This window comes from Sapajus apella, unplaced genomic scaffold, assembly GCF_009761245.1.
Source record: "Sapajus apella isolate SASKATOON/1434 unplaced genomic scaffold, GSC_monkey_1.0 scaffold153, whole genome shotgun sequence".
Taxonomy (NCBI): Eukaryota; Metazoa; Chordata; class Mammalia; order Primates; family Cebidae; genus Sapajus; species Sapajus apella.
In genome coordinates this window covers 2,149,962-2,172,706 of record NW_022437093.1, presented here as the reverse complement: position 1 = coordinate 2,172,706, position 22,745 = coordinate 2,149,962, and the positions used below count along the sequence as shown (strand labels likewise).

Here is a 22,745-nt window from a genome sequence, read left to right as displayed (position 1 = left end):
AAAAAAAAAAAAAAAATATATATATATATATATATATATATGAACAACATAATTATCATTTATGATTAGTACTATACATAATGAAAACTGAATGACAGGACAAAATAATTGGGAGAAATTATCTTGGAAAAGTTAGTCAAGAAAGAGATCACAGGTATTTGACCCACTTCCTGTGGAAGGGACTAGGACAGCCATGAGGAAAGAATGTTATAAGAACAGTAAGGAGAAGGCCTCTAAGGTAGGGAAGCTCTTGACTGGTTCAGGGCAAGGAGGCCAGAGTATCACAAGGCAAAGAATAGTAACAGGTGAAGCTGAAAAAAACAAGAAGGAATAAGGGTATGTAGGGTCTCAAAGGCTTTGGCAAGAAGTTTATTCTAAAAGCAATGGGGGCTGAGCACCGTGGTTCATGCTTGTAATCCCAGCACTTTGGGAGGCTGAAGCAGGTGGATTGCTTGGGCTCCAGAGATGAAGACCAGCCTGGGCATCAGTGAGACTCCATCTCCACTTTAAAAAAATTAGCTGTTTATGAGGTGGTTCAAGCCTGTGGTCTCAGCCACTGACAAGGCTGAGGTGGAAGGATTGCTTGAGCCTGGGAGGCTGGGGCTACAGTCAGCCATTACTGCACCACTGCACTCCAGCTTGGGAAAAAAGAGCAAAACCTTGTCTCCCAAAAAGGCGGCAGGGGGTTGGAAACGGGGGGGACTCATAAAGGGATTTTTTAAGAGAAGAAATAATATGATACATTTTTAAATGACCACTTCAGCTGGAATATAAAATAACATATTTTAGAGAAAAATGTCCATGCTATCAATTATCAATTATGAGGTTACTATATTGATTCAAGGAGAGACGATGGTGGCTGTGAAGATAAGTGAAATCAATAGATCCCAGATATATTTTAGAGTACTGTAGAAGACTAGGAGTGGGAGTGATCAGACAGGAAGACAGAAATGAATGAAAACTTCTAGGCTTACTGCAAACTGCAATGAGGAAGGATGAGGATGGAAGGGTGGGTGCAGTGGAATAAGCTGGGTTTTAGCAGAAGGAATCAAGAGCTCCATTATAAACACATTAAATGTTTATAATGTGTTTATAAGACTAACAATCAGATAATAAGTCTGAACTTCATAAAGAAGACAAAGCTGGACTGAAAATATAAATTACAAACTATTGGTATATGGATGGTACTTAAAAGATGGGAAGCCAGGCATGGTGGCTCATGCCTGTAATCCCAGCACTTTGGGAGCCCAAGGCCGCTGGATCACTTGAGGTCAGAAGTTCAAGACCAGCCTGGCCAACATTATAAAACCCCACTCCTACTAAAAAAAATACAAAAATTAGCCTGGCATGGTGGCATGTACCTGATGGCCCAGCAACTTAGGAGGCTGAGGCAAGAGAATCACTTGAATCTGGGAGGCGGAAGCTGCAGTGAACCAAGATCACACTGCTGCACTCTAGCCTGGGTGACAGAGCAAGACTCTGCCTCAAAAAAAAAAAAAAAAAAAAAAAAAAAAAGAGACAGGGCTGAAGATAGGGCAAGAAGAAGAAAGGAAAAAGAAAGAAGGACGGTGAGAACTAGACCCTGAGGCACTTTTAACATTCAAAGTGTAAGATGGTCTGGAAATCTTGTAGAGACCAGTAGGGGTTGAGGCATGACATCTTCTGATAATGAATTCTCATCACTGCTGTCCCCTTATGGATCTGGATCTATCCAATACTCTCTTCTGGAAGTCACTATCAGTTGTGCTTCATTTCTACTCTTTCAAGCCCTCTATACAGCCTCCACTACAAATCTTTTTGAAGCAGCACAGGGAGAAATACCTAAAAAAAAATAAAAAGGAAAAAAAAAAGAAAAAAGGGCCGGGCACAGTGGCTCATGCCTGTAATCCTAGCACTTTGAGAGGCCGAGGCAGGCGGATCACAAGGTCAGGAGTTCATGACCAGCCTGGCCAACATGGTGAAAACCTGTCTCTACTAAAATAAAAAATAAAATTAAAAAAAAAAAAATTAGCTGGGCATGGTGGCATGATGCCTGTAGTCCCAGCTACTCGGGAGGCTGACGCAGAAGAATCACTTTAACCCAGGAGGCAGAGGCTGCAGTGAGCCAAGATCGTGCCACTGCACCCCAGCCTGGGCGACAGAGCAAGACTCCGTCTCAAAAAATAAAAAATAAAAAAAAAAGATTGGCCGGCAAGAAAAAAAAAAGTGCCTATTTTTTGGAAATAGATTCTGAAATATTTATAGATGAAATAATATGCTGTATAGAATTGGCTTCAAAACAATCAAGTAAGGAGTGTTCTAGATAAAAACAGGATAGGCCGGGCGCGGTGGCTCACGCCTGTAATCCCAGCACTTTGGGAGGCCGAGGCGGGTGGATCACGAGGTCAAGAGATCGAGACCATCCTGGTCAACGTGGTGAAACCCCGTCTCTACTAAAAATACAAAAAATTAGCTGGACATGGTGGCGTGTGCCTGTAATCCCAGCTACTCAGGAGGCTGAGGCAGGAGAATTGCCTGAAACCGGGAGGCGGAGGTTGCGGTGAGCCGAGATCGCGCCATTGCACTCCAGCCTGGGTAACAAGAGCGAAACTCCGTCTCAAAAAAAAAAAAAAAAAACAGGATAGCTCTGAATAAGATGCCTGTTACAGTTAGTTGGGCAATGCACCCACGGGAAGGTTCACTGCACTTGTAAGTCTGAATATTCCACAATACAACATAAAACACAAGTGTGGAACGTTGGCAAACACTAGTCCATGAAAAACCTCTCCATCTTATCCAGGTTAACAAGAGATACAACCAAGAAGGATCCACAGGTGTAATACAGACATTCTAAAATATACAATTATTCCAAGACTTTAAAGGTAAAAGACATTTTTCCCCTAAACTATACATTATCGTTGTTTTTTGTCTGTTTGGTTTTTGTTTGTTTGTCTGTTTTGAGACCAAGTCTCAACTCTGTTGCCCAGAATGGAGTACAGTGCTGCAATCATGGCTCACTGCAGCCTTGACTTCACTAGCTCAAGCTATCCTCCCACCTCAGCCCCCCCAAGTACCTGGGACTATAAGTGTGCACCACCATGCCTGGCCTTTTTTCTTTTCTTTTTTCTTCGGTAGCAACAGGGTCCCAGTATGTTGCCTGGGCTGGTCTCGACCTCCTGGACTCAAGCCTCAGCCTCCCAAGGCGCTGGATTACAGGCATGAGCCACTGCACCTGGCCTATACTGTTATCTTAAAATGTGTGAGTGACCCAGCAATTTGCCAAAGAGCATCTAGAGCAAGCTAGGGTCTATTCAGCATTTCCATTTCTTAACATATCTGTTTTCTTTCAATAAAATTTCATCATTTTGAAGATCTCTCACATTAGCTTGGGAAACTACAGAAACATCCACATAACTACTGAGAAGGTACCAAGTGTTCCCACACTAGTTTAAAAAAATCATTCAACACCCACATACATTCTATGAGATGCATTAGGCTGAACAGCTGTTAACCATTGAGAAGCTGGGCACTGCATGCTCTCTCTGGGTCAAAATTCTATATGCTAATCCAATAGGATCATGTATTGGGGAAAATAATCAACGGTAAATGGTCACATAAAAGACCTTAATTTTTAAATGAGAATTCCTAATCTATACATTCTTTAAAGAATATAGGGTATATAGGCTGATGTCCCTTTCCTTGACCAAAAGTCTTACTTCTCTGAAGCCTGGCAGACTATTTTCACCACAGGCTTGGATTAAGTTTTATTTTACATATACATAGTAGTATACAGAGACGAGCCACATTGTTACACTCTTCTGCTCAACTACATATCTTTCCCTCTAAATGCTAAGGAGTAAAATGATCCATAGAAAGTAGAAATTTGGCATAATCAGCATTCACATTTAAACTGATTTCCTCAATGGTAACATATATGAAATAACGTAGGCTGGATTAGATAGACTGGATGCCCAAAGGCCAATCCTCCCTCATGTCTTCCTGGCATTTCTCAGGCCTTTCCCATCACCCGCATCGCCTAGGTTCCATGTCACCAGAAAGTTCCACAAAAATTCAGGAAAAAACAAAAAGGGAGGAAAAATCATTTTATTAAATTTACATAGTATCCTTCTTCCCAGAGTTCGAAATTAAAACCAAAAGAAGAAAACCAGAAAGACAGAGCACTTTTGTGCAAGAAGGAAAAACACAAGCACAATTTAACTGCCATTATGAACCAACTTATACTAAATTAGTATTTCCTGCAATGCATGTAAATTAAAAAGCAAAACAAAATGTTCACAGTTATTTTTACTTTCACGGTTGGGAATTTATCACCACAAACAGCAGCTAAATCTCAAAAAACATCATAATTCCTTAATTATTTCCAGATTAAAACACTTCTCTTGAACACTTGTTTCTGCTGTTCTTTGGGGGTGGGTGTAGGGCAGAACTAGAGTACAGTGTAACACAGAAATGGCAAGTGCCACTAACAGCATCAAACCCTTCTCCCCGAAATTGTTTACCTCTTCCACCAGACTTCTATTCACACTTATTCCCCTGGCTTAATTTTAATTCTGCCTCTTGGCCCTCTTACCTTGTCCCTTTCTACCCAACTCACTTATTCTCTATCCATCCCCATTCTCGGAAATGACAGTCAAAATAATACTTCATGTTAAAGCATTTTCTTAAATATTTCCAGATATTCCAACTTGGCATGATCTCTCACTTCTTTAAACCAGAAGCTATTACTACTTTGAGAGTGCATACCTATTTCTGCCCCGTATTTATCACATACAACTTATATATCTGATTTAGCTAACAACCTCAAACTTAGAAAATGATTCTGAGCCCAGCAAAAATCCTTACTATATAGCAGGCACTCAGTATTTATTGCAAAAATAAATGTATCCCCCTTGATACAACTGTCATAAAAGTTTTCAGTGTGCATGTAATTTGATGTCACTTTCATCTTTGTTTTGAAGATGGTTTCATAAGAATGAATCATCCTTCAAAGAAAAAATTCAGATGAAAAAGTGTCTGAAGTATGCAGTGTGTTAAAAATTTGCTCTCAAGCCTCTCTAGCTGCCCTCAGAAGTGAACAGTAGCAAACTGCAGCTTAGGCTAGTGAAGTGATCTGCCCTACATCAGTCAAGCTAGCCAAGAACAGAAGCCAAATTTCCTGACTCCTGTCTTGACTCCTGATCTCTTTCCATTATACAAATACAAGTTCAGCACCCCAAATCCAAGATCCAAAAAGGTTCCAAAATCAGAAACTTTCTGAGTGTGAACATGACACTCAAAGGAAATGTTTATTGGAGCACTTTGGGTTTCCAGATTTGGGATGTTCAACTGGTTAAGTACAGCTGACCCTCTGTGTCTGTGGACTCAATCAAAGAGCAAAAATATTTTTTTAAAAATGTCTCTACTGAATATGTACAGACTTTTTCTTCTCATTATTCCCTAAACAATACATTATAACAACTATTTACATAGCATTTATGCTATATTAAGTATTAGAAATAATCTAGAGATGACAAAGTATGCAAGAGGATGTGCAAAGGTTATACACAAATACTATCCCATCTTGTATCAGGGATTCAAGCAGTGTCAGATTTGGTATCTGCAGGAGTTCCTGGAACAAGTCATCCAAGGAAACTGAGGGATAACTATATAATGCAAAGATTCCAAAATTCAAAACACTCCTGGTCCCAAACATTTCACATCATAGATACTCCACCTCTAACAGCTTTCAGTTCTGTAAATCAAGAGCACATCTAGTTGTGTGAATACACATGTGGCTAACATTCAAAGTACTTTAAAAGTATTAAGTCCAATACAAAGATGAGATAGTATTCCTCACCTGATCAAAGGTCACACCTGACAGCAAGTACTGGAGTCAAAGGATCATCACTGTAACCCATCAACATGGGTACAGTTCACACTATTAGGAAAAGTCATGAAGTAACATATATACAGGACACAAACAAATTTCACCTCTAACCAGGAATCCTGTAATAGAATTCATTAAACCTATTTCTCACTCAAGTATCCCCAGTGGCTTATGAATCAATACTAAAAGCATCAGGCACAGGACTATTACCATTACAAATTTCTAATTTGCTAAGCAGTGCTGAGTTTTGAGAAAGAAACTAGTGCCAATTCATTAGAAAGGAAGGCAGAAAAATGGAAAACTGGAAGTCTTTCATTGCTGCTCTAACCCCGTAACCGTAGAAAAATACCTAGGACATCACAGGAAACCAAAGTCTATTTACTAATTAAAGGCTCAGAAAACCTTTTAGCCTTTATTAATGTGAACACATGGTATTGACATTATTTTCTCATTATCCTCTTAGGGCATTTGGCCAAATTTTGGAACCAATTTTAAGATCTTATTCATAAGCAATAAATAAATAAATGTATATATGACTAACATGCTTTAAATACCGTGACAAATATAATACTTGCTCTCACTGAATTCAAAATTTCTAGTTTCCTCAAGCTGAAGTAACTCATTTTCCAGTTTCCATTACTATTTTGTTTTTAACATCAATTTCTCCACTAGGATTCCTCTACCTGTGCCACTTACCCATCTAAATGTGCACACATGTACTCAAGCATTCAATGAATTGCTTATTATGTACTAGTCAGCATGGAGAAACAGAGTAAACCCCGCCTTTGGAGTGATATGAACCGGACTCTACCTCTTGCTTTTAACCAATTACTATGCCTTGTGACCTCAGGAAATCACTCATTGTGTCTAGTACTCCTGTTTCCTATCTGTAAAAATGTGAAGGATTATTATGTATATAAAAGCATAATACCAAAAATAGGCACTAAGTGATCATTGGTTTCCTTCCCTCTCCTACGATAGCACCTTCTGACTTTGGAAGCTAACCCTCAGCAACTGAAAGCATTCTCACAATATACTGTTCTTAAAAAAAGAGGAAGGAATAAAGGGGGGAAAAAAAGAAGAAAAAGGAAGGAGGGAGGAAAAAAGGCAAAAATTGTAAAAAAACAAAAAACAAAAAACAAAAAAAACTTTAGGTCCTGGTCTAAAATCCACCACAATAATTCAAGTAAATTAGCATAATCCAAAGAGACAAGAACTTTTTCTATTTTTGACTAGCCCAAAAAAGCTCATAATAAAATTTGTAAGTATTAAATAATAAAAGAAAGTAATCCCTTCCCCTTCCTCCATCCCATCTCATCACTCAGAAATAATCATTATTAATACTCTGGTGTGTGCATATATACATATACATACATACATGCATACATACACAGGTATTTTTGCTGCCAAAATTTTGTTGCAGGTATTTGGAAAATGAAGAATAGCATAAAGAAGAAAAATATATAACCTATACAACCACCCAAAATTTTAAGCCACAAAGTTTCTACAACCAAATTTACATTGTAAAACACATGACAGAGAAATAAAGGTCTTTTTAATAAATATGGTACAAAGACAAATGAATATCTACTATTCACATGCAAAATAAAACTGGATCCCTACCTCACACCATATAGAAAATTAACTCAAAGAGGATCAAACCCCCACACTTAAATGTAAGCACTAAGACTATAAAACTCGTGGAAAGAAGCACAGGAGTAAATTCTTTATGAACTTAGGTTAGGTGATGATTTTTTATTCTGTGACATAAAAAGCAAAAGAAACAATAAAAAACATAAATTGAATTACATCAAAAATTAAAGCTTCTGTATAGTAATAATCAAGAAAACAAAAATACAATCCACAGAATGGAAGAAAATATCTAAAAATCATCCATTTGACAAAAGACTTGTCTCCAGAATATATAAAAAACATAATTCAACAAAATTAGCTGGGTGTGGTGGTGGGCACTTATAGTCCCAGCTACTTGGGAAGCTGAGGCAGGAGAATCATCATGTTGGTCAGGCTGGTCTTGAACTCCTGACCTCAGGTGATCCACCCATCTTGGCTTCCCAAAGTGCTGGGATTACAGGTGCATACCACCAAGTCGGGCTAAGTTTTTTTATTTTTAATAGACACAGAGTTTCACCATATCAAGCCAGAATGGTATTGAACTCCTGACCTCATGATCTGCCTGCCTTGGCCTCCCAAAGTGCTGGAATTACAGGCGTGAGCGACTGTGCCTGGCCCAAGTTGTTTTTTTTTTTTTTTTAATCAATCATTACTTTGCATGACCCTTTATGGACACACCATGCTCTCCCCAAAAAAATTAAAATTTGGAGAGAAGATAAAATCGCTTTAGATCAAGCAGAAAGTCCTCACAGTTCCACCCTCTTCTGAAAAGACGACAACTAGTTGAGGAAAATTCCAGCAAAACGATCAAACAAAAATATATTTAAAGCAGAGTCTCTGGAGTTTATGAATAATCTACATTTCTGGTGTTGGGTTCAGAAAGCCAATTGCAGAGACAAAATTGAGAAAGGAAGATCATATATGAGAAACACAAATGTTTATTTTGAAAGCAGGCTAGATAAGACTGCCAAAGTAGATAAAACAGCAATAATTACTGTCATCCAAAAGTGGTGGTGATACAGCACAGTGGTTCACACCTGTAATCCCAGCACGCTGGGTGGCCGAGGAGGGCAGATCACCTGAGGTCAGGAGTTCAAGACCAGCCTGGCCAACATGGTTAAACCCCATCTCTACAAAAATACAAAAATGAGCTGTGCATGACAGTGCACACTTGTAATCCTAGCTACTCGGGAGGCTGAGGCAGGAGAATCACTTGAAACCATGAAGCAGACGTTACAGTGAGCCAAGAACATGCCATTAGACTCCAGCCTAAGCAACAGAGCGAGACTCCATCTCAAAGAACAAACAAAACAACAACAACAAAGTAGTGGTGATAGGACTACTAGACTCTAATGCTAATCAAGCCACAGATAGTTGTCTCCACAGAGGAATCCAGACAGAAACACAAAGATCAAAGAAAGGGTTTGTATCTTCAAATACTAAGTAAAAAGAATAGTCCATCAGACCTAAAAACAGTCAAAACAAACCAGACATATTTAAAGAAAAACCAAAGGATACAACATTCATTAAATGAGATAATCCATGTTTAAAATGTATTTGATAAAATACCATAAATCTAGTCAACTATCTGGTAAATAGTGGTTTTCAAGTACTTGAGCAGTTACAAAAAGGTATGTGGGGGAAGGAGTACAAAATTAGCACCAATATAGAAGTTTCAGAAATAAATTTTTTTCCCATAGATGAGTAAAGGCTTTCTAACAGTTGCTATTGTCCAAGGAAGTGGTGAATTTTCCATTCAAGCCAAGTATGGACAACTCTTTGGGAGAGTTACTATACAAAGACATGAGTGAGTCTATACTACATTCACAATTTTAGTTCCTAGTCTGCCAGTAAGAAGTTGTAAGACAACAAGCAAGTAAATTCACCTAGGCCTCAGTTTTCTCCTCATCTATAAAACAGAGGGTAACCCAGGTACCATCCAAGTCCTTTTAAAATGGGTAACAGGCCAGGTGCAGTGGCTCATGTCTGCAATCCCAGCACTTTGGGAGGCCGAGGCGGGTGGATCACCTGAGGTCAGAAGTTCCAGACTAGGCTGGCCAACACAGTGAAAGCCCATCTCTACTAAAAATACAAATACAAAGAAAAAGAAAAAAAATTCGCTGGGCATGGTGGCAGGCACCTTTAATTCCAGCTACTTGGGAGTCTGAGGCAGAATTGTTTGAACCAGGAAGGCAGAGATTGCAGTGAGCCGAGATCGCACCACTGCACTCCAACCTGGGTGACCAAGCAAGACTCTGTCTCAAAAAAAAAAAAAAGGCATAGCAATTGCTTACGTAAATTTAACAGAAATAGGTTTTTTTAATAAGCATAACAAAATTTTATGACTCTTAAGACCATCACCTTTTGTAAAACAGAAAAATCAAGTAATTTGCATTAAAGCACATGGATTAGCTAGATTTAGTTTTCATGCCATAGAACTATTATCTCAAAAGAAAGCATGATATTTTATATACATAGGAATAAATTTTAACAAACGCAAGAGCTCATAAAAATCTTATTCTAGGCCTGGCGCAGTGGTTCAAGCCTGTCATCCCAGCACTCTGGGAGGCCAAGGCAGGCGGATCACAAGGTCAAGAGATCGAGACCATCCTGGGCAACATGGTGAAACCCTGTCTCTACTAAAAATACAAAAATTAGCTGGGCATGGTGGCGTGTGCCTGTAGTCCCAGCTACTCGGGAGGCTGAGGCAGGAGAACTGCTTGAACCTGGGAGGCGGAGGTTGCAATGAGTCTCGAGACTGTGCCACTGCACTCCAGCCTGGTAACAGAGTGAGACTCTTTCTTTAAAACAAAACAAAATAAAAACCAAAACCAAAAAACTTATTCTAAGAGAAATGTAACCACACCACCATTAGTGGCTACTAGCTAGTTAAGCACTGATTTTAACTTAGTATCATCTTATTTAACATTTTTAAGATGTTTGAAATCACTATTAGACCTTTTTACAGATTTCATCCTGGCATTTAAATTGCCAGGATGGTTTTAATTTAAAATATCTATGTCCTGTCATTATTTTCTCAGCCTATTGAAGAGAATAGGAGGTACACATATATTCAATTATCGATTGCTTATCAAAAATGGTTTCCTAATATTATATGTAATTATTCTAGATTTTGTTTATTTTTTTTGAGACAGAGTATCACTCTGTTGCCTGGACTAGAGTTGCAGTGATCTCGGCTCACTGCAACCTCCACTTCCCAGGTTCAAGGGATCCTCCTACCTCAGCCTCCCAAGGAGCTGGGATTACAAGCCCGAGCCACCATGCCCAGCTAATTTTTGTATTTTTAGTAGAGATGGGGTTTCACCATGTTGGCCAGGTTGGTCTCAAACTCTTGACCTCATGATCCACCTGCCTCGATCTCCCAAAGTGCTGAAATTACAGGTGTGATCCACCACACCCAGCCTTATTCCAGATTTTTTCAAGTAGAAAAGAGACCCAGTAAGAGATGCAAATTAGAGCCGGGCTTGGTGGCTTCTGCCTGTAATCGTAGCACTTCAGGAGGCTGAGGTGGGCGGATCACCTGAGCTCAGAAGTAGAGACTAGACTGGACAACACGGTAAAACCCCCTCTCTACAAAAAAATCCTTTGAACCTGGGAAGTCAAGGGTACAGTGAGCCAAGACCACACGACTGCACTCCAACCAAGGTAACAAAGTGAGATCCTGTATCAAAAAAAAAAAAAAAAAAAGACTCAAGTCAGTATTTTTGCTATTTGCTAACAATAAAAACTCTAATGAGAGCATACACTCATAAAAGGAATTTTAAAAACTACAAAATGCCCAATAACACAATATCCTCACATAAATTACCCTGAATTAATACTGTAAAAATTGGACAACTCATATTCTGGAAAAAGAGTCTTCACAAATTACCCTGTATGTTTTATGCAACTTCCAAAGTCCCAAAGAAAGCAATACAAAAATAGTTCTGAGAAAGGGTTAGAAAGGACTGACTTACTTTCTTGCATCATGAAACAAAAAATGCTTTGATGAATGAAATGGGTAGCTGCTGCTGCTGCTGCTTTTTTTTTTTAGACAAGTCTCATGCTGGAGTGCAGTGGCATAACCTTGGCTCACTGCAACCTCCACCTCTTGGGTTGAAGGATTCTTCTGCCCCAGTCTCCCGAGTAGCTGGGACTACAGGATCCTGCCACCATGCCCAGCTAATTTTAGTAGAGACAAGATTTCACTATATTGGTAAAAGGGTAGTTCCTAAAAATAAAAACGTGTACAAGAAAATTTAAAATTCTCCTATTAGTCTCTGGAATGATGAAACGACTTCCACTATTTTAGGTTGAGAAAGAAAGCTAAAGGCAAAAGAGCAATAGACAAAAATTTAAACAATTTACAGTTTGTATCTTAGCCAAGTCTGACTACAATATTTTTACCAAAGGATAAATATCTCTGCTTCAAAGAATCATAAAAGCATTACTTTTAAAAACATTACAAGATCCTGACACAGTGGCTCATGTCTGTAATCACAGCACTTTGGGAGGCCAAGGCAGGAGGACTGCTTGAGCCCAGGAGTTTGAGACCAGCCAGTGCAACATAGCAAAATCCCGTTTCTACAAAATTTTTTTTAATAAGCTAGGCATGAGGGCACACTCCTGGCTTATTAAAAAAAAATTTTTAAAAGGTCCCAGCTACTTGGGAGAACCACTTGAGCCCTGGAGGTTCAAGATGTAATGAGCTATGACTGTGCCACTGCACTCTAACCTGGGCAACAGAGCAAAACTGTATGAAAAACAAAACAATTGTTTCCCATGATCTATGTGAAAAGGAAAAAAGAAAAAAAATTACAACATAAGAGAATGTTCAACTTCACTAATACTTTCCCAATGAAAATTTAAGTAAAGATAGTGTTTTTTATCCATCAGTTCAGCAATTTTTTTTGGGGGGGGGGGGGGGGATCTCGCTCTGTTGCCCAGGATGGAGTGCAGTGGCACGGTCTCGGCTCACTGCGACTTCTGCCTCTCGAGTTCAAGCGGTTCTCCTGCGTCAGCCTCCCAAGTAGTTGGGATTACAGGTGCCTGCCATCACACACAGCTAATTTTTTGCATTTTCAGTAGAGCCAGCGTTTCACCATGTTGGCCAGGCTGGTCTTGAACTCTTAGACCTCATGATCCGCCTGCCTCAGCCTTCCAAAGGGCTGGGATTACAGGCCTGGCACAAATATTTCTAAAGGGTCATTCTCTATGTTAATCGGAGAGTGGTTAAACAAAAAAACCTGTTACACTGCTGGTATGACTACAACTGGGAACCTTTTGAAAAGCAACCTAACAAGATACATCTGTAGTCTTCTGAATTGTTCACTTTTTTTATTCTTAGATTCATAAAATATAAATACAAAAAGCAAAGCCTATGTGCACAAACAGCAAGCATCAGAAACGTCCATGAAAAGAATAGCACTAGTATATAGGAAAAGAATTTATTTTTCATACTGTGTTCAATCCAATAAATTTCCAAATATGTAGTTGCTAAAAATCAAACTCCTTAAGTATACTGTAAAGACATATATATGCACACAGCTAAAATACACCCAAACTAAGAAGTTCTCAAAGGCCTTAAGATACACTAAAAATATAACACCTCCCAGTGAAATAAAAGAAAAAGCAGAAGTCAGGTGAGAATATTTACATATATGTGCTCATACAGCAGTTGTGTAGAAGTCATTATCTTCCTGGTGGAAGAGATGAGAAAACTTGAGGTCCAGACTGACTAATTGATATCCCAGGACCACAGAGCTAGTAAAATTATGGGGCTAGAACTTGGAAGTCCGATTCCAAATCACATGCTTCCTATACTATCCCAAACAAAGGGAATATTTTCTGTAGTGGCACTAAAACAGACCAAGTAACATTAAAGGTAAAACACTTCAGTTTCACATGTCTGTGGCTCTTTGTTTTTTACAAGGAGTTTTTATTACTTTGTCATTGGGGGAAAAAAACAATTTTAATTAGGGCAAGGAAGGATATAATTATACTACTATCGTTTTGAAGGAAGGAAAGGTATACCTTCTAAGTTCTGTGTACTTTCAAAATTCCCACTACTTGTGAGGCCAGGTGCAAACTGCACGCTTCTAGACTTCCTATCGTATGCCAAAACGCTAAGGATAATCAAGAAATGTTTGTTGAATGAACAAACGCTAATTTAAAATAAAAAAGAAATTCCATTTCCTCCTCAGTACAAGAGGCCTGTAATAACAAACTTCTGAAATACCAGTAGGCAACTAATTGCATATTCAAATTTAAACCACAGAAAGTTGAACCAACTCTGCCAATTCCTGGGACTCTCTAAATGAACTCTTAATACAAAAATACATACTCAGACTCAGCATTTTTCCTAATCATTTACAAAAATAAAAGGACATAAGGACAAGTTCTGGTGAAATTTTATAAACAGCCATGAATTGCAGGTGTAGACTGCCAGGTACATAACCTATATATATATGACAATTTGCCCATAGGGGGTACCATACGAAATTAGAGACATTCCCCTCCAACAAAAAGATTATACCCATAGGATACTACACAATAAAAAAATAAATCTCAAAAATGGAATGGGATTAAGATCCTTTAGAATAGGCTACTGGTGATGATTTTGCTTTTACAGCTCCCTCCTCACAAAGGAATGATAATGACACTGCCCTTAGCTTTCTATGTGCAAAGAGAGAGTATTAACCTTTACAAGCCAAATTTATGACTACACCTTTTCCACACAAAATGGAAAGCACTTCTAACTCCCCAGATTACCTCACATTAGTTGGATGCCACACAATAGATGATAAAGTATCAAGGTAAATATTAATTTTTAAAAGTTTACCAGAAGTTGGATATTCTAAATTGGGTTTCTGATTCTTGACAGTGAGAATGAAGTCAAGCTCCCTATTTGGTGGTAAGAGGAGAGAATCTAGCCACAAATAGTTCTTTCAGGATTGACAGACAAGTACTACATAATTTCTATCATCTCATACAAAAACTTGCTTCTGATATTCTGCCCACTCAACACAGTGAAAAGCCATGGAGACTGCTTTTGCATGAAAGCAAAGAACTTTTCTAATATGACTTTAGAGCATGCCATGCTTTTAAGCCCATGTTCAACCACTTATTGTCATTTTCCAACCACCTTCCCTATGGGCCCATCCCATATTTCAACTACAGATATCACTGCTTGGCCCTATTTCCTAAGATTCTTAGGAAAACAAATCTACTGATTTATGCAATCAACTTTCAAGCTCTACTTAACCAATCTGATAATTTAGTATCTGAAGATTATTCTAAATTCCCTAAACCTTCTTCATCAAGAATTTTGGGGAAGAAAGAGCTAACTAGAAAAGCTATCTTCCTGAAAAGCACTGTTGTGCTAAACAGAAATACGGCCTCTTCTCAGGAGCTAAGCAGCTACTTGGGTCTACATTTTCATGAACTAAATAGTTTTATAAGATTATTTTTAAGAACAACAACAAAAAAAAAAACCCAAAAATTGTCAAGCTAAAACAGCTTACAAAACCCCATCTGTTATGAACCAGAAAATCAAACAACAAAACTCACCTAAAAACAACATAAGCTCTAAGAAATGCGCACGGAGGTGGCTCCACCCATATTAGCTTTTCCTTGTTGTTTTGTTTTGTTTTTGAGACAAAGTGACTCTGTCACCCAGGATGGAGTACAGTGGCGCAATCCTGGTTCAGTGCAACCTCCACCTTCCGAGATCAAGGGATTCTCCTGCCTCAGCCTCCCGAGTAGCTGGGACTACAAGTACCCACCACCACACTTGGCTACTTTTTGTATTTTTAGTAGAGACAGGGTTTCACCATGTTGGCCAGGCTGGTCTCAAACTCCTGACCTCAAGTGATCCTCCCATCTTGGCCCCCCGCCAAAGTGCTAGGATTACAGGCGTGAGCCAGCCCATAGTAGCTTTTCTAAAGCCTCTTTTCTCATTCTTTGTTCTCTACTCTAACAGGTGAAGACATGTCCTAAAGAGACAATCAGTATACCTCCACATAACCCCTCAGTAAGCACTCAGTTGAGGCTAGACTGTGAAAAGCACTAAAATAAATACATCATTAATCTATAACCTTCTGAGAATACAACCATCTCATATTTGAATGGACATCTAGTTGTCACGAACACTTTCACGCACTCATTTGATCCCCTTTAAAAACCACAGGAAACAGGGCAAGCCATGTTATCAGCTCTATTTACAGAGAGAGGAATCAATTTTAAAAGGTTACATAGCTTAATCAAGGTCACAAAGTGACTAACTAGCCAAGCTGGTACCCAGTCTTATGACAGTCCAGGGCTCTTTCCTCTGTACTGATCCTAAAATGAAAAATATTTATTTTAGACTGCTCCTGCAGGATAGGGCTACCCCACAGGCACAGGGTAGCTGAAAAATTCTGTATCTCTCTATCACAAGAAGTTGACAGGTCTAAAAGGTTTCACATTTAGATGCTTCTTTTTTTTGAAAAAGGTGAAGATCTGGCTGGGCACAGTGGAGCACGTCCTCAGGAGGCTGAGGCAGGAGAACCGCCTGAGCCTAGCCTGAGCAACACAGTGAGACTTCCTCTCTAAAAATAAATACATAAAAATCATATAAAAAATAAAAAGTTTTAAAAGGGGTAAAGGTCCAATGAATTAACTAAGAAATGTTTTGTTTCAAGAATGATCTTGAAAAGTTACAGTACTTGCATGCAATATATGATCTGATTTAAAAAGTGAGTATGCTTAAAATAGAAGAGTAAGATCAACGAGTATCTGTATTTCGTATTAGTGGTTTAAAATTTCTGAATATGCTGCAAAGAGAAGGAGGTAAAAACCTCAACTGAACTGGGCGCAGTGGCTCATGCCTGTATCTCAACTCTTTGGAAAGCCAAAGTGGGCAGATCACTTAAGTTCAGAAGTTCAAGACCAGTGTGGGCAACAGGACAAGACATTGTCTCTACAAAAAATACAAAAATTAGCCAGGTATGGTAACGCAGACCTGTAGTTCCAGCTAATTGAGAGGCTGAGAAGAAGAATTGCTTTAGACCAGGAGGCAGAGGCTGTAGGTAGTAGAGATCACACCACTAACTCCTCTACCCTAGACAAGAGAGAGAGAGAGAGAGAGAGAGAGAGAGAGAGAGACGCGCCTTGGTAGCTGTGGAACTTGTGTAATTACTTGCTCTAGGACTTGGTTTTCCAATGGTAAAAACAGAGGAGGTAGGGACACAAACAACTTGCTTCATAGAAAAGTTACAAGGCTTTAAAGGGGATGGTTTATAAAACGTGAGTAGCACGTAGTTTTGACACACAGTAAGCAATAAATAGCTACTATGGTGGAAATTTTCTTTATTTCTATTTAACACTTGTGACATTAGCAAATAGGGTACCAAACAGACAAGCTTTTTACATCGTTACATGATTCTTCTCTTTCTCAACAACTGCTCTCCCAAAAGAAAGAAGTTTTTAAAAATGAGGGCCACTCCCATTATTTGAAGATAACTGGGAGAGGAGGAACATAAATCAGTTGTGTCATATTTTAAGGATTAGAATTTAAACATTAAAAGGAATTCTAGGTCAGGTGCAGTGACTCACACCTGTAATCCCAACACTTTGGGAGGCCAAGGCAGGTGGATCACAAGGTCAGGAGCTCAAGACCATCCTGGCCAACATGGTGAAACTCTGTCTCTACTAAAATACAAAAAATTATTCCCAGCTACTAAGGAAACTGAGGCAGGGGGATCACTTGAACTCGGGAGGTGGAGGTTGCAGTGAGCCAAGATCGCACCACTACACTCCAGCCTGGGTAACACAGTGAGACTCTGTCTCAAGAAAAAAAAAAAAAATTAATATTTTCACATAGATAACTATCACCTGATTAAACTATGGCAAAAAAAAAAAAAAAAAAAAAAAAAAATCACAGACCGACCCTAACCATTAACAAGGGTAAAGTAACTTACTGTTTATCAAAAACAGGAAACGTTCCTATCTCAAAGAGCGCTGAACCAATTATTTAACATAACGTCTTTTTTAAGAGTTCACACACTGAATGGCTTAACATTTAAAAGCCTCTTCTACCCAAATCACCATCCTCCTTCACTTACCCTTTTTCTTAAGACAGTCTCGCTCTGTGATTTCTAAGTCACTTTCCTTACCAAAAAAATTGAACTCAACATTCCTTAGCCTGATACTCAAAGGCTTCCTCCACGTATACTCGTCATCATCCTTGGTCATTTCCTTTCTCCCACACTAGATTCCAAATTGTATTCCATTATTGTGGCTCCTTATACAGGTCTAATTCCAAACCTTTCCTCAATTTGTGTACAGAATGTCTTTCCTTCTTTCTCTCTAAACACCTACATCTCCCTTGCTTCCCACACTACCATCTAGAACTAAATTCCACCTATCCTCTAAGAAGCCTCCCCTTTACCGAGAAATTATTCTTCGGCAGAACTTTGTGAAAATGATTGTTTTGCATCTTTTACCACAGTGAATTATGTATCATCTTAGATCCCCTAAGCCTGTGGGCAGAATTTACTTACAAGTCATCTCTGTATTTCCCACAGTACTTTAGACTCAAGAGATTAAAAAAACAGGTATTATTGTTTCAAAGAAAATATTCCTACAATTGAAATCCTTTACATAACACTGTTAATAAGCCCAAGACACACCTATTTTGTATTAAAATGTTACCTAAAGACTAATGACACTGGCTCAACAAATTAAGCCTTCAAAAATTAGTCCCCATCTTATTACCTAGAGGGCAGCATGGCAAAGTGGGAAAAGCAAAAAAGACTAGACTGAAATCCTGATTCTGCCATTGTTGTTAAATATCTGCTTCCTTCCTTATCTTGTGAAATAGATGTAACCACTGCCTACCTGGGAAAACTAGAAATAACTACTAGCACATAATACGCAACAGTAAATTATTTGCATTATGACTTTTATAAATAGAAATTTAAGACCAGCTAAATTAGGCCGGGCATGGTGGCTCACGCCTGTAATCCTAGCACTTTGGGAGGCTGAGACGGGTGGATTTCCTGAGCTCAGGAGTTTGAGACCAGCCTGGGGAACACAGTGAAACATCTCTACTAAAGACAAAAATTAGCCTGGCATGGCAACGTGTGCCTGTAATCGCAGCTACTCGGGAGGCTGAGACAGAAGAATCATCTGAACCCGGGAGGCAGGGGTTGCAGCGAGCTGAGATTGCACCATTGCACTCCAACCCGGGCAATACAGTTGAGACTCTGTCTCAATAAAAAAGAACAGCTAAGTTAACTGCAAGATCCCTATTCTGAAAAAAAAAAAAAAAAAGTTTTGAGCATCTTCTGTGTTCAGTATTATAAGACATGAATGGTTCCCTAACATAGGTAAGTCCAGTCAACTGTAGATCCTCACAGAGAAGTAACACAACATACTGAGTGCTAACCTTGTAGCTATTTCTAAAAAGATGCAAGTCTAGGGCCGGGCGCGGTGGCTCAAGCCTGTAATCCCAGCACTTTGGGAGGCCGAGGCGGGTGGATCATGAGGTCAAGAGATCGAGACCATCCTGGTCAACATGGTGAAACCCCGTCTCTACTAAAAATACAAAAATTCAGCTGGGCATGGTGGCGTGTGCCTGTAATCCCAGCTACTCAGGAGGCTGAGGCAGGAGAGTTGCCTGAACCCAGGAGGCGGAGGTTGCGGTGAGCCGAGATCGCGCCATTGCACTCCAGCCTGGGTAACAAGAGCGAAACTCCGTCTCAAAAAAAAAAAAAAGATGCAAGTCTAAGGTTATTTCTAAATTATTTTAAGCTTTAAGTTAAATATTTAAAAGTGAGTTATAATTAAATTTCTACCAAATTAAAATAAATACATCAAGGCTTACAACAGCCTACAGGGCTTCCTGATCTCATCTCCTACCACTCATTCCATACCTGGATCACCATGCACGCTCCTGCCACCCTGGTCTTCCTGATAAAAATCCAATACACCGGGTTCATTCCCATCTTAAGGCCTTTACAATTAAGTGTTCTCTACACCTTGTTCTTCCTCAACATCTTCACAGGTCTTGCTCACTCACTTCATATAGATCTCGTTCAAACTGTCACCTCCTCAGAGAGGCTTTCCCTGACCACCCTATTTAATATAACCACCTCTCTCCCACAACCACCGCCTTCAATCTCCTTAGGCTCTTTCCTTTTTACATCACTTTAGGGCACTTGTTAACTAGCCTTCCATCATTACTTACTTGTTATCTGTCTTTCCTATTAGGATAAAACTCTACGAAAACAGTAATTTCTTATTGGCTGCTGTACTCCTTGTAACTAAAGTCATGCCTGGAACACTCTGAGTGCTTGATACATATTAATTTTTAAATTGATAAATGACATATTTGTGAGTAACCAGGAATATTCATCACTGCAACTTACATAATTTCTTAAACTCAATTGCTTCCAATTATAGCTAGCATGTCAAGGCTACTTCTAGAACAGAGGTTCTTAATTTGGGGCTTTAGGAGGTCATTATACCCATATTTCTGGAAGGAAAGTCCTACAGCTTTTCTTTAAATGGTTCCTAATCTCAAAAATATCCTAGCCCAGTGATTTATGACTTTGGCTACACCATGGAATCCCCTGGTGAATTTTAAAAATACAAACAGTTGCTTGGGTCCCATCCCAGATGGTATATTTTTTCTCATCTGTGGTACAACCACAGGATTTTTTAAAAAGTACCTGGGTGATTCTAGTGTATAGCAAAACTTGAGAACCATGCAATCTGAATACCACAAATGTTAACTGGGTGAGATTCCTCAAAGATACTTATACAGAGAAGAAAACAAAAATTGAAAACTACGAATTCTGAGGGAATTAGCATTGCTGACAAACAGATCAATATACAAGTTCATCAAAGTATCACAAAAAACATTTTAAACAAAAACTAGTAGCTCTACCTGCACTTACCTACTAATCTGACATTGAGATTTTAGAGCTAACTCCCAGAACACAAATAACATCTTTCACTTAAAACACGTATTTCAGACAAACATTCACTTCTTAATAACTTACTCATAAAAACTTAAAACTATCAAGAAAGTAACAGAATACTTTTAGAAGACGAATCAAGAGCTGTATTACAATTATGAAGCTCTTTGTAGTTTTATTGCTAAAAATGCCTTTGAAGCAGCGTATTTCCCCCAATTAATGTCCTCATTTTGCCTCAACTGTTCTACAGGATGACAGGCACTGAATTTAGGTGAAACTAATACTAAGAAAACAGACACAAAGGAGAGAGGAAGAGGGAGGGGGAATTTCAGAGATTTATTTAGATCATGCCAAAGGGTCTGAAAAGAGCAGGTGTCAGACTGACCCAGGTGATAAACTGTTTTCTTTTTGAAGTCCAACAAGCAAACACCAAGTAATAAGCCAATTCGCTGATACCAACGTAGATTTTCATAAGTTACTGATTTTTATACCTTCACCCAAGTAGCCCTTTTAAAAAAGTGATTAGCAAGACAGAAAGCAAAACAACAAAATGGCAAGTATTTGTAAAATAAATAAATCCAGATGCTTAAATTCATAGTGATAATTTTAAATTACCTGAATACTTAAAATCACTATGGAACTCATTCCATCTAACCCTTTCTTTATTGTTGGCCGTATGGAGGTATCTGCTGACACAGAAACACCAGGTCATGAGCACATCTGACATAAAACATTACAAGCTTAAAGCAATATTCTTTAAAATCTAAAGGGCTTGGGGAAGAAAGCCAAACTCCTAACTATGAAGCCTCTGTGGCCTGACTTCCTGGTCATATTGTAAGCATATTTTATCTTATTATTCAGTTCCCTTGTCAAGTTAGTTTAGTGAAAAAGTGCAAAACAAATACATACAGGTACACAGCTCATCAACACATTTTAGTTTTGGGGAGAGATCAGGCTTAGAAGACACAAATAATTATAAAACTAGTAGAGTTGAAAAAGCCCGGCTGGGCACAGTGGCTCACATCTGTAACCCCAACACTTTGGGAAGTCAAGCCAGGTGGATCACCTGAGGTCAGAAGTTCGAGACCACTCTGGCCAACATGGAGAAACCCCATCTCTACTAAAAATACAAAAATTAGCTGGGTATGATGACCAGTGCTTATAATCCCAGCTACTCTGGAGGCTGAGGCAGGAGAATTGCTTGAACCTGGGAGGCAGAGGCTGCAGTGAGCCAAGAGCACGCCATTGTACTTCCAGCCTGGGCAAAAAGAGCAAAACTCCATCTCAAAAAAATAAAATAAAATAAAATGTTAAGTGAAATAACTATACAAAGGCATTCCTGGCATTCAGAAAAGTTGATGGTAGCATCCTTTCCTCCTCTAATCCAGTGGTTCTCAGCCTTGGTGTTTTTTTTGTTTTTGTTTTTTGAGACAGCATCTCGCTCTGTCACCCAGGCTGGAGTGCAGTGGCACCTCTACCTCCCAGGTTCAAGCAATTATCCTGCATCAGCTTCCCAAGTAACTTGGAGTACAGGCATGTTCGACCACGTCCAGTGAATTTTTTTAATTTTTAACAGAGACAGGATTTCACCTTGTTGGCCAGGCTGGTCTCAAACTTCTGGCCTCAAGTGATCCGCCCACCTCGGCCTCCCAGAATGCTGCCATAATAGGTGTGAGCCACTGCTCCCTGCCTTAGGTATTATTTTGACCTTACCTCAACCCCCAAAATAGCACATCTAACAAAGTCTGGAAAAATTTTGTTGTCTCAGCTAGGATGAGGGAAGGTCCTAATGGCATTTAGGGAATAGAGGCCAGAGATACCACTAGACATCCTACAGTGCACGGAATAGCTTCCCACAACAAATAATTATTAGGCCCAAGAGGTTAATGGTGTCTCTGTTAAGAAATCTTGCCTTAAAAAATTCATTTCTGGAAAACCACATAAATATAGAAGAAGAGGGGAATAACATAGTCTAGTTCCTACAGTCTATTAAAAAAAAAAAAAGTATTTAAAGATATTCTAGGCTAGGTACAGTGGCTGATGCCTGTCAATCAACACTTTGGGAGGCTGATGCAGAAGGATCACTTGAGCCCAGGAGTCTATAGCTGCAGTCAAGCTATGATCATGCCACTAAACCCCATCCTGGGTGACAGAGTGAAATTCTGTCTCTAAAAAGAAAAGATATTCTAAGAATAATCCTTTCTTGTGACAGCTATTACTCAAATGATGAAAGTTAATAAATGCTGGGGGGGGGGAGGCGGGAATCTTGCAAATATCAGAAAAAA

The 22,745-nt window shown here is 39.1% G+C and overlaps 1 protein-coding gene and 1 long non-coding RNA gene across 9 annotated transcripts in view; both read right to left on the bottom strand.

Annotated features, from left to right (window-relative positions):
- KANSL1 (KAT8 regulatory NSL complex subunit 1) overlaps positions 1-22,745 on the bottom strand; it is a 215,787-nt gene that overhangs the window by 119,216 nt on the left and 73,826 nt on the right. The gene's annotated exons all lie outside the window — the stretch shown is intronic.
- LOC116541647 lies at positions 4,414-17,171 on the bottom strand. Its single transcript, XR_004264883.1, has 3 exons — positions 16,644-17,171; positions 15,520-15,526; positions 4,414-4,426 (listed from the first exon to the last, which is right to left on the bottom strand). It is a non-coding gene; the product is annotated as an uncharacterized LOC116541647 (long non-coding RNA).